Below are 12,119 nucleotides of genomic sequence, written 5' to 3'. Positions count from 1 at the left end.
AACGATGACGTGTTAGAGGACCAGCGGCCTTAGCAACCCATTCATTTTTTGATTATATGGCGTCCGTTAAAACATATTATGATGGTGCCCAGTCAATATCAGTTTTCATATAAAGGTTGGATGGTTGACCTGTAACTGAAGAAAACAAAGATCTAAGGAGGGGAACTACAAGAGAGAAATTAATGACGATTCAGGAAATTGATAACTTTTAAAGATTTAAATCGAATCTATGGTGGAACTTTTGCCATTTATGGACACTGTGGCATACATTTTCGGTGCCATTGACTGAAGTCGAATGCTTTAATTTTTATTGTTCGAATGACCAAGCACCGTTAAGCAGCACATTGTATGCGTTATTGCTATTCGCTTGCGCTAGCTACATCATGCTAACCTGGGGGTGACATGGCCCAGGCAGTAAGAGCAGTCGTCTGGCAGTCGGAGGGTTGCCGGGTCGATCCCCTGCCCGGGCTGTGTCGAAGTGTCCCTGAGCAAGACACCTAACCCCCAAATGCTCCTGATGAGCTGGTCGGTGCCTTGCATGGCAGCCAATCGCCGTTGGTTTGTGAGTGTGTGTATGAATGGGTGAATGGAGAAGCATTGATTGTACAGCGCTTTGGATAAAGGCGCTATATAAATGCCTGCCATTTACCATTCATACGGGTATCATTAAAGGTTACCAACTCACTAGCACTTTCTTCTTGTAAGTTTTACCACTTCTATGTTTTCTGTGAGAAATTCATTACATTACATTACATGGCATTTAGCAGACGCTCTTATCCAGAGCAACGTACAATGAAGTGCAAATCAAACAGAAGTATGAGTGCTAAGAAGAGGACCTGAGAGGACAGTACAGTTCCGAGTCCTAGTGTACACATACAGATAATCAGAACCCTTGAAGAGTACAATCAACTTCCAAACTAGCATCCCACAGTTGGCAGCTAGAATACACTGAATACAACAATATAACAGCCAATAAAAAACAACAATATCTATCTAAGTAACAATATCTCTACAATCTATACATAAGTGCCATTACAGTCTAAGGCTAATCATGGTGGTGAGTTAGGGAGGGAAAGGTGTAGCCTGAAGAGATGAGTCTTCAGTCTGCGCTTGAAGGAGGTCAGAGACTCTGCCATTCTGACATCCACCGGGAGGTCATTCCACCACCGCGGGACCAGGACAGACAGCAGTCGTGAGCGTGAAGTGCAGGTGTGGCGAGGGGGAGGCGCCAGACGGCACGAAGTGGCAGAACGGAGGGGTCTTGATAAGGGATTGAATATAATTCATTGTTGAGTTCACGTGCACATATAGCGGTCTTCATTCTGAAGCTCTATTTTGCCCTCCCTACCTAATGTGGCGCCCGGGGCTGCGGACTGGCTAACTGGGGGGCTCCCGGCGTACTTTGTGCAACGGGAAGCACACTTCTGGGTTGGCTAACACACTTTTAATGTAAATACGTGCGGTTGCCAACAATTGTTTATGTTCATGCAAGGCTAACGTAGCGATCTATGTTAACATGCCAGAAAGCATGTACCTATGTTAACATAATGTGTGTTATCCTGTGTGGGATTGGGGGTGTGCTATTGGCCCAGCCGCCATTGGAAAGTTATTCTGTTCTGAATGTCTGCTTGATTACGTGTTTACGGAGTATTGAAGACAGTTGAGCTTGAATTCCTGTATCCTGTGTCAGTTTCATGATGGAACATCAACACGCAACACCTCCATGACGCCTTGATCGAAGCAGAGACAGCGTTGATGCCTATCCGTGAACCCAAGCCTTGGGTATAGAAGCCACAAAGACGCCGACAAAAGGGGAGCCGCCTGCCAGGCCTGACCGCCATCGGCATCGCCAGCTAAGCCACATTGCGCTGCAATGCCCCTTCTACGACTGTGGGGAACCAGGCCGCATAGCCTGCAACTGCCCGAAGCCAACGCTCAAGCACAGCCAAGCACAGCCTGCGGGAATCTAGAACAGTGCGGCCCAGTGAGGAGACTACTGCCCCAAGACTCCCCACTCCTTGATCAAGAATAGTTCTGAATAGGCCAGCTGGGTCAATCAAAGGGGCTCTATCTCAACTGCCAACTAGACAGGAACCTCTGCCAAGCCCTGATGGACACAGGGTCCACCGTCTCCATCATCTGGCCTGGCATGCTCCCCAACATCAAGGGCACACTTCTGCCTGGCTGGGCCACCTGCACAGCGGCCCTAAGAACAGTGACTAGTGGGCGAGCAGAGATGAGAGGACGCAAGCTGTTGTGCGTCAGCAAGCAAACCCATCATTACTTTTGGCTAGCCAATATCCAAGACCCCTGCATCATAGGGCAAGACCAGCTACTGGCAGGTGGAGCTGACCCCAGAAGCACGGCTCAAGACAGGATTCACTATCGGCCAAGGCCTGTGGCAGTTCACAGTCCTTTCGGGCTGTACAATGTACTAGCCACCTTTGAGCACATCATGGAGAGAGTACTAGGCAACGTGCGCCGAAACACCTGTGTCGTATACCTCAATGACCTGCTGGTACTTAACCCTTTAATGTTCTGCTTGACCGTTTGGTAGAGCAGATTATGTTTTCCATGGCTCTTTACTTGGCGATGACATTAAAGGGTTATTAAGCTGACCCACCTCTGTGAGGTCCTCACTGCCATTCGCCGAGGACCTGAGCCCTAAAAAGTGCAACCTACTGTGGCAAGAAACAACTTTCCTGTGGCATGCGATGAGTGCTGAGGGAGTGGCCACAGATCTGGCCAAAGTGGCCACCGTAAGGGGCTGGCCTGTCCCACGTGACATAACTGTGCTATGGAGCTTCCTGGGCTTGGCTTCCTACTACAGGCGGTTTGTAAGAGACTTTACCACCATTGCAAGCCTGCTACACTGCCTCACAGACAAAGGCTGCCAGTACGTGTGGGACAAGGCCTGCACCACGGCCTTCAACTAGCTCTGCTAGCACCATGCTCACTGAGGCCCCCATCCTAGCGTACCCTAACCCCAGGCAAACGTTTATCATGGACACTGACGCCATGGAGATTGGGTGCTTTGCTGGCCCAAAGTGGTGAGGTGGTGGCTCTCAAAACTGTTGCGTCACACACCATGACCTGCTGGCTGTAGTGGAAGCCCTATGCCATTTCAGGCCCTACCTCTAAGGCAAACGTTTCCTGTTGCTGATCATGCTGAGGAACTGCTCATGCTCTGATTTCACGGTTACCCCTCTGCATACATCTGATCACCACTTCATCTCATTCTCCCTCCCTCTTCCTCCCCATCCTCCTCCCCCTCCTCCCACCTACCCTTCCTCAGCCCGCCGTAACCTTCGCTCCCTCTCACCCTCTTCCTTTGCCACCACTTTCACCGTCTCACTCCCCCCTCTCGAATCCTTCTCCAAACTCCCCGCTGACTCTGCATCTGCCGCCCTTCTTTCATCTCTCTCCTCTGGTTTTGACTCCCTCTGTCCCCCTGTCTCAAAGCCGCCTCGCACATCCCCCCCATCCCCTTGGATATCTGACACCCTCCGTACCTCCAGGGCCAGCCTCCGCGCAGCGGAGAGGAAGTGGGGGAAATCCAGAGACGCTTCAGACCTCACAACTTACCAGTCTCTCCTGGCGGCATTCTCTTCCGCTGTCACTGCCGCCAAAGCTAAATACTATCAAACACAAATTCAGAACTCCGGTTCTAACCCCCGGAAACTTTTCTCTATTTTCTCCTCTCTCCTCAACGCACCGGCTCCTCCTCCTCAGTCCTCCTTCGCTGCTGATGACTTTGCTGATTTCTTCGATGAGAAGGTCACAGTCATCCGCAGATCCTTTACAACCACTGCCCCCCTCACTGTGCCCTTCCCCCCCTCTAGGCCCATCCCTTCTTTTTCCACTTTCTCCCCACTTACAGACTCTGATGTTTCTCAACTCCTACTCTCCCACCGCCCCACAACCTGTGCCCTTGACCCTATCCCCTCTTCTCTTCTCCAAACTATCACACCTGACATTCTCCCATTTGTCACCTCCCTTGTCAACTCCTCCCTGTCTTCCGGCTGTTTTCCGGCATCCTCCAAGAGGGCCCACATCACTCCGCTGCTAAAAAAGCCTACTCTGGATCCCTCCATCATCCAGAACTACCGCCCGGTATCTCTTCTTCCTTTCCTTTCTAAAACTATCGAACGAGCCGCTTCTACTCAACTTTCTTCTTTCTTTTCTAACAACAACCTGCTAAACCCCCATCAGTCTGGCTTCAGATCGGGCCACTCGACAGAGACTGCGCTCCTCTCCGTCAGTGAGTCACTCCATGCCACACGAGCAGCCTCCCTCTCCTCTGTCCTCATTCTTCTAGATCTCTCTGCTGCCTTCGACACTGTGGATCACTCCATCCTCCTGTCTGCCCTGTCAGCAACTGGCATCTGTGGCACAGCCCTGGACTGGATTGAGTCCTACCTCTCTGGTCGCTCCTTCCAGGTTGCCTGGGCTGGTTCGGTATCGACACATCGCCACAGGAGTTCCCCAGGGCTCAGTCCTAGGCCCGCTTCTTTTTTCTCTTTACACTCGCTCCCTTGGCCCTGTGATCACTGCACATGGGCTATCCTATCACTGCTACGCGGACGATACCCAACTCTTCGTCTCGTTCCCACCGTCTGATACGCAGGTTTCAGCCCGGATCTCTGCTTGCCTGAGGGACATCCAGAGCTGGATGGACAACCACCATCTAAAGCTCAACCCAGGCAAGACTGAAATGATATTCATCCCTACTAATACCTCTCCCCATCTGGATCTCTCCATTTCCCTCGGGGATACCACACTCACGCCGTCACCCAGTGCAAGGAACCTCGGCGTGGTGATGGACAGCAGACTGTCCCTTTCCGAGAACATTGCGGCGGTGACCCGGTCTTGCAGGTTCTTCCTATACAACATACGGAGAATCCGCCCCTTTCTCACCCCCTACTCGACCCAGCTCCTGGTCCAAGCGATGGTTCTGTCCCGCCTGGACTACTGCAATTCCCTCTTGGCTGGCCTCCCAGCATCTGCCATCAGACCCCTCCAACTTATCCAGAATGCAGCAGCTCGTCTGGTCTTCAACCTTCCCAAATACTCGCACGTCACCCCCCTGCTTACTACCCTCCACTGGCTGCCTGTCATGGCTCGCATCAAATTCAAAACATTGGTGCTAGCCTTCCAAGCAGTTAAGGGGTCTTCCCCAGCTTATCTACAAAAAATCATCAGACTCTACACCCCTGCCAGACCTCTTCGTTCAGCCTCCACAAGCCGCTTGGCACCTCCCCCTCTCCGAACCTCCACCTCACGCTCACGACTGCTGTCTGTTCTGGCTCCACGGTGGTGGAACAAACTCCCCGTTGAGGTCAGAACTGTAGAATCTCTCCCCACCTTCAAACGCAAGCTGAAGACACACCTCTTCAAGCAGCACCTCTCCCCATCCCTCCCTACCTCCCTGTGAACCTTAATTGTTGTCTCTGTGACTTGCTTTGTGTATCGGTATTTTTTAGTTGGCTAGGTAAGCAGTGTTTTGATAGTTAACTTTAGTCACTTTTGCTCTGTTTGTTTGTTTCTTTGTTCTCAAAAAAAATTTTAAAAAAATAAAAATAAAAATTGGCCCTTGTCCTTATCTTTGTTGTACAGGTAGCAGTTCAAATTGTACTTCCCTCTAGGGTCTTTCAGCGAACTTATCCCTGGTTATGGATATGCACTTTGTTGTACGTCGCTCTGGATATGAGCGTCTGCCAAATGCCAATAATGTAATGTAATGTAAATGCTTCCCTAATCTGGCTCCTCAACTTCAAAGAGGTGGCCTGATGGATCAAAACATCAAAAGGCTATAACTTTAAGATCCAGCACCAAGCAGGCTGACTCCATGGTAATGCTGACACCCTCTCCAGGCAGAGTGTCGCTACTACTAGCGACAGGTGGAGTGCAGCCTGGCAACCCTACTGGCTGACCAGAAGTTATTACACAAGTAATGACACACTATTGAGAGAACTGAAAAATATCAACTACTAATCAATTAGAGATTACAGGGAGGTAGGGAGAGGTGGGGAGAGGTGCAGCTTGATGATGTGTGTCGTCATTCTGCGCTTGAAGGTAGTCAGAGTGAAAGCTATCACCAATGTTTTCAATTTGATGCAAGCCATAACAGGCAGCCAGTGGAGGGAAGTGAGCAGGGGGGTGATGTGGGAGTGTCTGGGAAGGCATTCTGGAAGAGTTGGACGGAACACCTTTGTGTCAGATGGTGAGTAGGAGAAAGCGTGATCCTGTCTAGTATACAGTGCCATGAAAATTAAACCTGAGTAAACACAAAACACCATTTTAATATAATTTAATTTTAATATCATTTCATCCATATCACCCCTGTGAAAAAGTGCTTGCTTGTCAGGACTCAGGACAGAAGAACCGTGAGCAGACTCAGGGATAAGAAATACGGCAGGCTTTATTAATAAACGGGGCAGATCCAAAACATAATCCAAGGACAGGATGTGCTCGAAATCCAGGCAGACAGGTACATGCGGGGCAGGCAGAGTTCAATAACCAAGGAGACAGACCAACCAGCAAAAGTACAAAACGAGATCCAAAAACACAAAGTTCAAAGCCAGGCAGATGTCAAAAACCAGAAAAATAAAAAAGCACAGCAAAACAAAACAGACAGAATAATCAGGGATGAAGGCACGGGGAAGAGGAGGCTAGAACCGGGGTAGGGAACACAAGGGCAGAACTCAGAAACGCCATAAACTTAATAACGAGCTTTAGCAGCAATAACTGCAGCCAAACACTTCCTGTAATTTAGTTATTTTTACCCCACTTTTTGTACAACTGCTTTAATAAAGACAAATTGGTAGGTTTTAAAGTATGAGCTGCTTTTTTCAGGTCCTGCCACTGCATCTCTATTAGATTCAGTCAGAACTTTGACTAGACCACTCCAACCATAATTTTGTTTCTTTTTAGTCGATCAGATGTCAACTTGCGTTTGCATTTTGGATTATTATGATTGTGCTACACAACCCAATTACAATTCAGCTTCAGCTCATCAACTTCCTTGATGAGTTGTCACTGTGCCCTAGGAGGAACAGGGAAGTCACTCCTGGGAGGATTCAGCATGGTTCCAAGTGTTCTCCATTTGGAGATAATTGGTCGTCTATAATTGTGATCTGGTGGTCCCAGAGCTAAAATATACAGCTAGATAGCTGGCAAGTTATGAACAAAATAAATGCATCGTTTTGGGCTTCCAATCAAATATTTTGCTAAACCTATTCCCAGTATTTGCAGACCTAGCGAGTTGGTAGCTTCAGCTCTCAAACCATTGTTAGTCACACACACACACACACACACACACACACACACACACACACATTACAGATGACTAATTACCTAGCACTAAGGTCTTGTTTAATTAATTTGTTAATTCAGTGCGTGTTAGCCAGCCATCTGAGCAGGTGAAATTGATAAATTGGATAAAACCTGGTAAATTATGAGCCTTTTGGCATTCCATATACAAGGACTACAGAAGACTACAGCCTCCTTTGGCACATTTGTGGACTGATTGCAAAATCCCTAAAATAAAAAAGGAAACTCATAAACTCACATGTATCCGCAAATGCAGATTCAACACTTCCATCCATCCATCCATTATCTTAACCCGCTTATCCTGAACAGGGTCGCAGGGGGGCTGGAGCCTATCCCAGCATACATTGGGCGAAAGGCAGGAATACACCCTGGACAGGTCGCCAGTCCATCACAGGGCACACACACCATTCACTCACACACTCATACCTATGGGCAATTTAGACTCTCCAATCAGCCTAAGCTGCATGTCTTTGGACTGTGGGAGGAAACCGGAGTACCCGGAGGAATCCGTGCCGCCAAGATTCAACACTTCATGAACCAATTTTAGTTTGAGAATGATTTACAGGAAAAGATACACATGCAAATTGGAGACATGTTTGTGCAAAAGGGAAAATCTGTATTCACAAATACACTCAGTGATCATTTTATTGGGTAGACCTAAACACCAGCTTGTTAAAATAAGCCTAATAAATACTAAAAAGTGATCGCAGGTACGTATTTGTACAAATCAGCGCACATTCACATTAATCTCACCTTTCTGTTTTTCAGGCTTATCAGTACTTTGCATCTTGTGGTGTACCCTCTGTAGTCATGCTGGTATAGTCTTCTATGTGTGATATACTTTCACTGTAGAGAGTATTCTCTGGTCATCCACTACAGTGGTCGTCCTCAGTCTACCAGGTCTTTTGGCATAATTGAGTTCACCAATAGTTTTTTCTTGTTAATAATGAACCAAACTGTTGACTTGGGCATGCCCATGGTTTTTGCAATGTTCCTGTTATGTACGACACTGAGGACCCAAAAGCAGACCAAGGGATAATCCAAAAACTTTGTTTATTCAGTCCTAGTTCAGAGCCAAGAGATCAACAGACAATGCCCAAAACAGAAAGCAAAAGAATAGTTGAATAAACCAAGCAAAAGTCAAAATCCAGGGAGTCAGAAAAACGAAGGTACAAAAGGGCTAAGGCTAAAAAAAACCAAGCAAATAATCAAAAACCAAAGAAACGGATGGGCAACCAAAACAAGAGGGCAAGGCAAACCAAGGCAATTGCAAAGTCTTGAATCAAGACAAGACATCAACAGCTCTCTTCTGCATTCACTAATGACACAAATTAATACACCTATCCAATGAAAGACATCTGTGAAGCCATTCCAACTAATACTTGTAGTACCTTAAAATGGGGGGACACTGTACAAAAAGGTGCTGTCGTTTCTACACAGTTCATCCGACATGAATGAAAATACCCTCAAATACAGAACCAAAATAATAAAAACTGTATCACTGTCCAATAAGGTATGGTGCTCACTTTGTGCTTTGAAATCAGACAAGCTACCAGTACTAGCTGGTTGATGAGCTCATATCCAGTTAGCCAAGGTTTATGACCAGCTTGGCCATGCTGGTTGACCAGCTTAACCAGCTCAATTTTAAAGCTGGCATAGCTTGATTTTATATAGCAGGGTCCAGCAAGACCAGTGTGTTATGCAAACCACTACTGGTCGGAATAATGAGACTTATTTTTAATTAGACTTCCTTTTTTTGGTATTTTACCTTTAGCTTGTTCAGATAATGTTTGGGGTTTTTTTGCAGTGTTTTGGGCACCACTGAGATCATTTTTACTTCTCATATTGTGAAATAAACCAGGTAGCCTACTCTCTCTGACCTGTTTTACTGAGAGATATTTTCTGTATCTTTGTTTTATTCACCTTCCTTATGATCTGGTTCTTTTCATATTTTTTCAGAAGCACATGATCACAATGCAAATTGTTTAAAACACAGGTAATCTTCTTTTTTATGTTTGCATGCTTTATTCAGAGTGGATGGGAGTGCATGCAAAGTATTTTTATTGTTGTGTTGCAACATTCGGGAATTTGTGGTGTAGGGACTACAACTTCCACATTCCCACAGGAAAATTCTGCGACGTCCACCACGAATGACGTCTAACTTGATTCAGCCAATCCCGTAATGGCGGGAGCAATAAACGGTCCCGTATAAGAGCAAGACACGTTCTTGGGATTTCTCTCTTCTGCTTTTTCTGCCTCTTCTGCTTGTTCTCTTCGACGCACCCTTTTTGGCCAGTCGCTTCAGCTCATCTGCTCCGAGACTCGGACAGAGGCTGAAGGCTGCACAGCGCACTACCAGGCCTACGGACACACCCAGTTACCTCGCGGTAACTACGTGGCCTATAGTGAGTGGAAATTGTTGTACGCGGAACGCTACATCAGTTTACCCCAATAAAGCTCAACAACGAAACAGCAACGAACTTTTACACCTGGAAAAGGACCAGCGGATCAGACGACAACGCGCTGCTAAGACGGGAACACCCCAGCCTGCGCATCTCTCCCGGACACCATTCACAGCACCATCGCCTCTTCTACAAGGACAGCATGTCTTTTGGATCCAGCAATGCGTATGGACTCAGTAAGAAAACAAACATTCAGGCATAGCCAGTGTTTAGTTTAGTCTTAACTGTTTTTGTGAATCTGTGTTTCAATATTTTCCATCCGACCATTGTAATGTGTTTGGTTAGCTACATATATATGTACGTGAATTGATTCGCCGTCTTTTGCGCATATATAGAGTAAAACTACGCAAGTAGTCCCTTCTCACAGCTAACTCTAACTCATTACCACACCCAGAACTCTAGCGACACGCGCGCTTGCGCGCGCCACACACACGCACACGCACATACCCAACTAAATTTCCTTACTAACTTCCCGTTAGTTTATCTGTTATGTGTTTGTATGTTTGTTTAATAAATATATTTTATTAAAAAAAAAAAATATATTTTATTAAACCCCGGTGTCCGTTTTGGAATCGCATAGACATGAGAGCCGAGTTAAAGCAGTCTTTCGAAGAACTTCCAACCTTCAGGTTATCGGTATGTTTAATCATTAAAATTGGTTATTTTAATTATTAATTAAAATACTAAATTTGTGGTTAGATATTTCTGATAATAGTAATTTTATGAGACTGATTACTTTTTGCAGTTATACTGCTACACAACGTTTAACTGGCGCCCCGGTTTCGTAGAGAGTAAAATCCCTGCGTTATTTGGCGGCCCGTGCGAGGACCCTACATAATTTGGAGTCCCGGGCGAGGACCCCTACAGTGGGGATACAGAGACATTTTCCAATGCAGTTCTAATATTGCTACATTATGTGTTTGCAGTGCGCCGGGTCACTGGTATGGCTAAACGGTACTTATTTTTGTCTAATCTGTGAATGTGTAAGGATGCGCTTCATAATGTGTAATGGTCTACTTCAAAAATGCTCAATGTTTAAAAAATGGAATGCACAATATACTGTATATACTCCAGAATTATTGACACCCTTTATACGAATGAATAAATATAAATGTTATGTTCAAACATATAAGAAAACTACAGTGGTAATGCACAAACAAATACTAAAAAAAAACTATCTTTATTGAGAATTATTGAGATAAACTCTAAATTGTCAACATGTGAAAGATACTATACTTTAATAATGTTTCAATGGAACAAACCAAATCAACCAAAGGTTTTTAATAAAAAATAGATTTAATCAAAATCAAGGTTCCATAATGATTGGCACCTCTCGTTAAGTACCTAGAGCCAAGTCTCAGCCTTGTGGTTGAGGCAACCAGATTGTCAGGCAAAATTGCCTGATACATGGTGGAATCCATTATACCATTGATTTTTTACCAGTGCCGCTGGACCTTAAAACAGCCACAAAACATCACTGATCCTCTATCATATTTCACCATGTGTATGAGGCACATCTCCTTTTACGCATCTATGTTTTGATGCCAAACATACATTTGATGCTGTATCTGACCAAAATATTTAATTTTGTCTCATCTGACCACTGCACCTTTGTTCAATCATACTTTAAATGACCAGATGGCAGTATTTTGCATGCAGATGACCACCAAGACTAAGTCCAGCCACTGTAAGAACAAAGAAGGATGAGCAGGAGGTGAGCCCAACTGTGCATGAAATTGAAGCAGAATAAACTGTCCACATCTTGCAGCCGCTTAAAATAGCTCTCACTCCTTCCAACACAAAATAGCTTTATTCATTGTAACAAATTGGCCGTTGCAGTAGAACACTTCTTGAATGTCACCAAAAAGGTCCAAAAAGGTACCACAGCACCCACTAATGACAACTGAGTGGATAACTTAAACCTCACAATTCAGTGGGTCCTGAAATGTCTTGTGCTATGATTTTAATCCTGACACCTTCCTAAGTGTCACTGGCCAAATTAGATTGGAAAAGGATATCATTGGTCTGACGCAAAGGAGTAAGTTATGGGGGGAAAGGGGGTGATAACCTCTACATTTTGAAAAAACTGGCAAATTAATGACAAATTGTTTGTGAAGGCCCCAATAATAACATATTATTTGTGTAGGCTATTTCTCAATGGGGGCAGTAATTCTGAAATTGCAAAGGGGCCCTGGAAGCATGATGGATTACAGGGGGGCATTGTGGCAATTACGGGGTGCGTTTGCCCAATATTAAATTTTGAAGCCTGGCAGATACAAAGGGCTCCAGAGTTATTGGTAAATATGCACAAAAACTAAAAAATAA

Source organism: Conger conger, chromosome 4, assembly GCF_963514075.1.
Source record: "Conger conger chromosome 4, fConCon1.1, whole genome shotgun sequence".
NCBI classification, from domain to species: domain Eukaryota; kingdom Metazoa; phylum Chordata; class Actinopteri; order Anguilliformes; family Congridae; genus Conger; species Conger conger.
The sequence above is the reverse complement of the archived record's forward strand: the minus strand, read 5'-3'. Positions refer to the sequence as shown.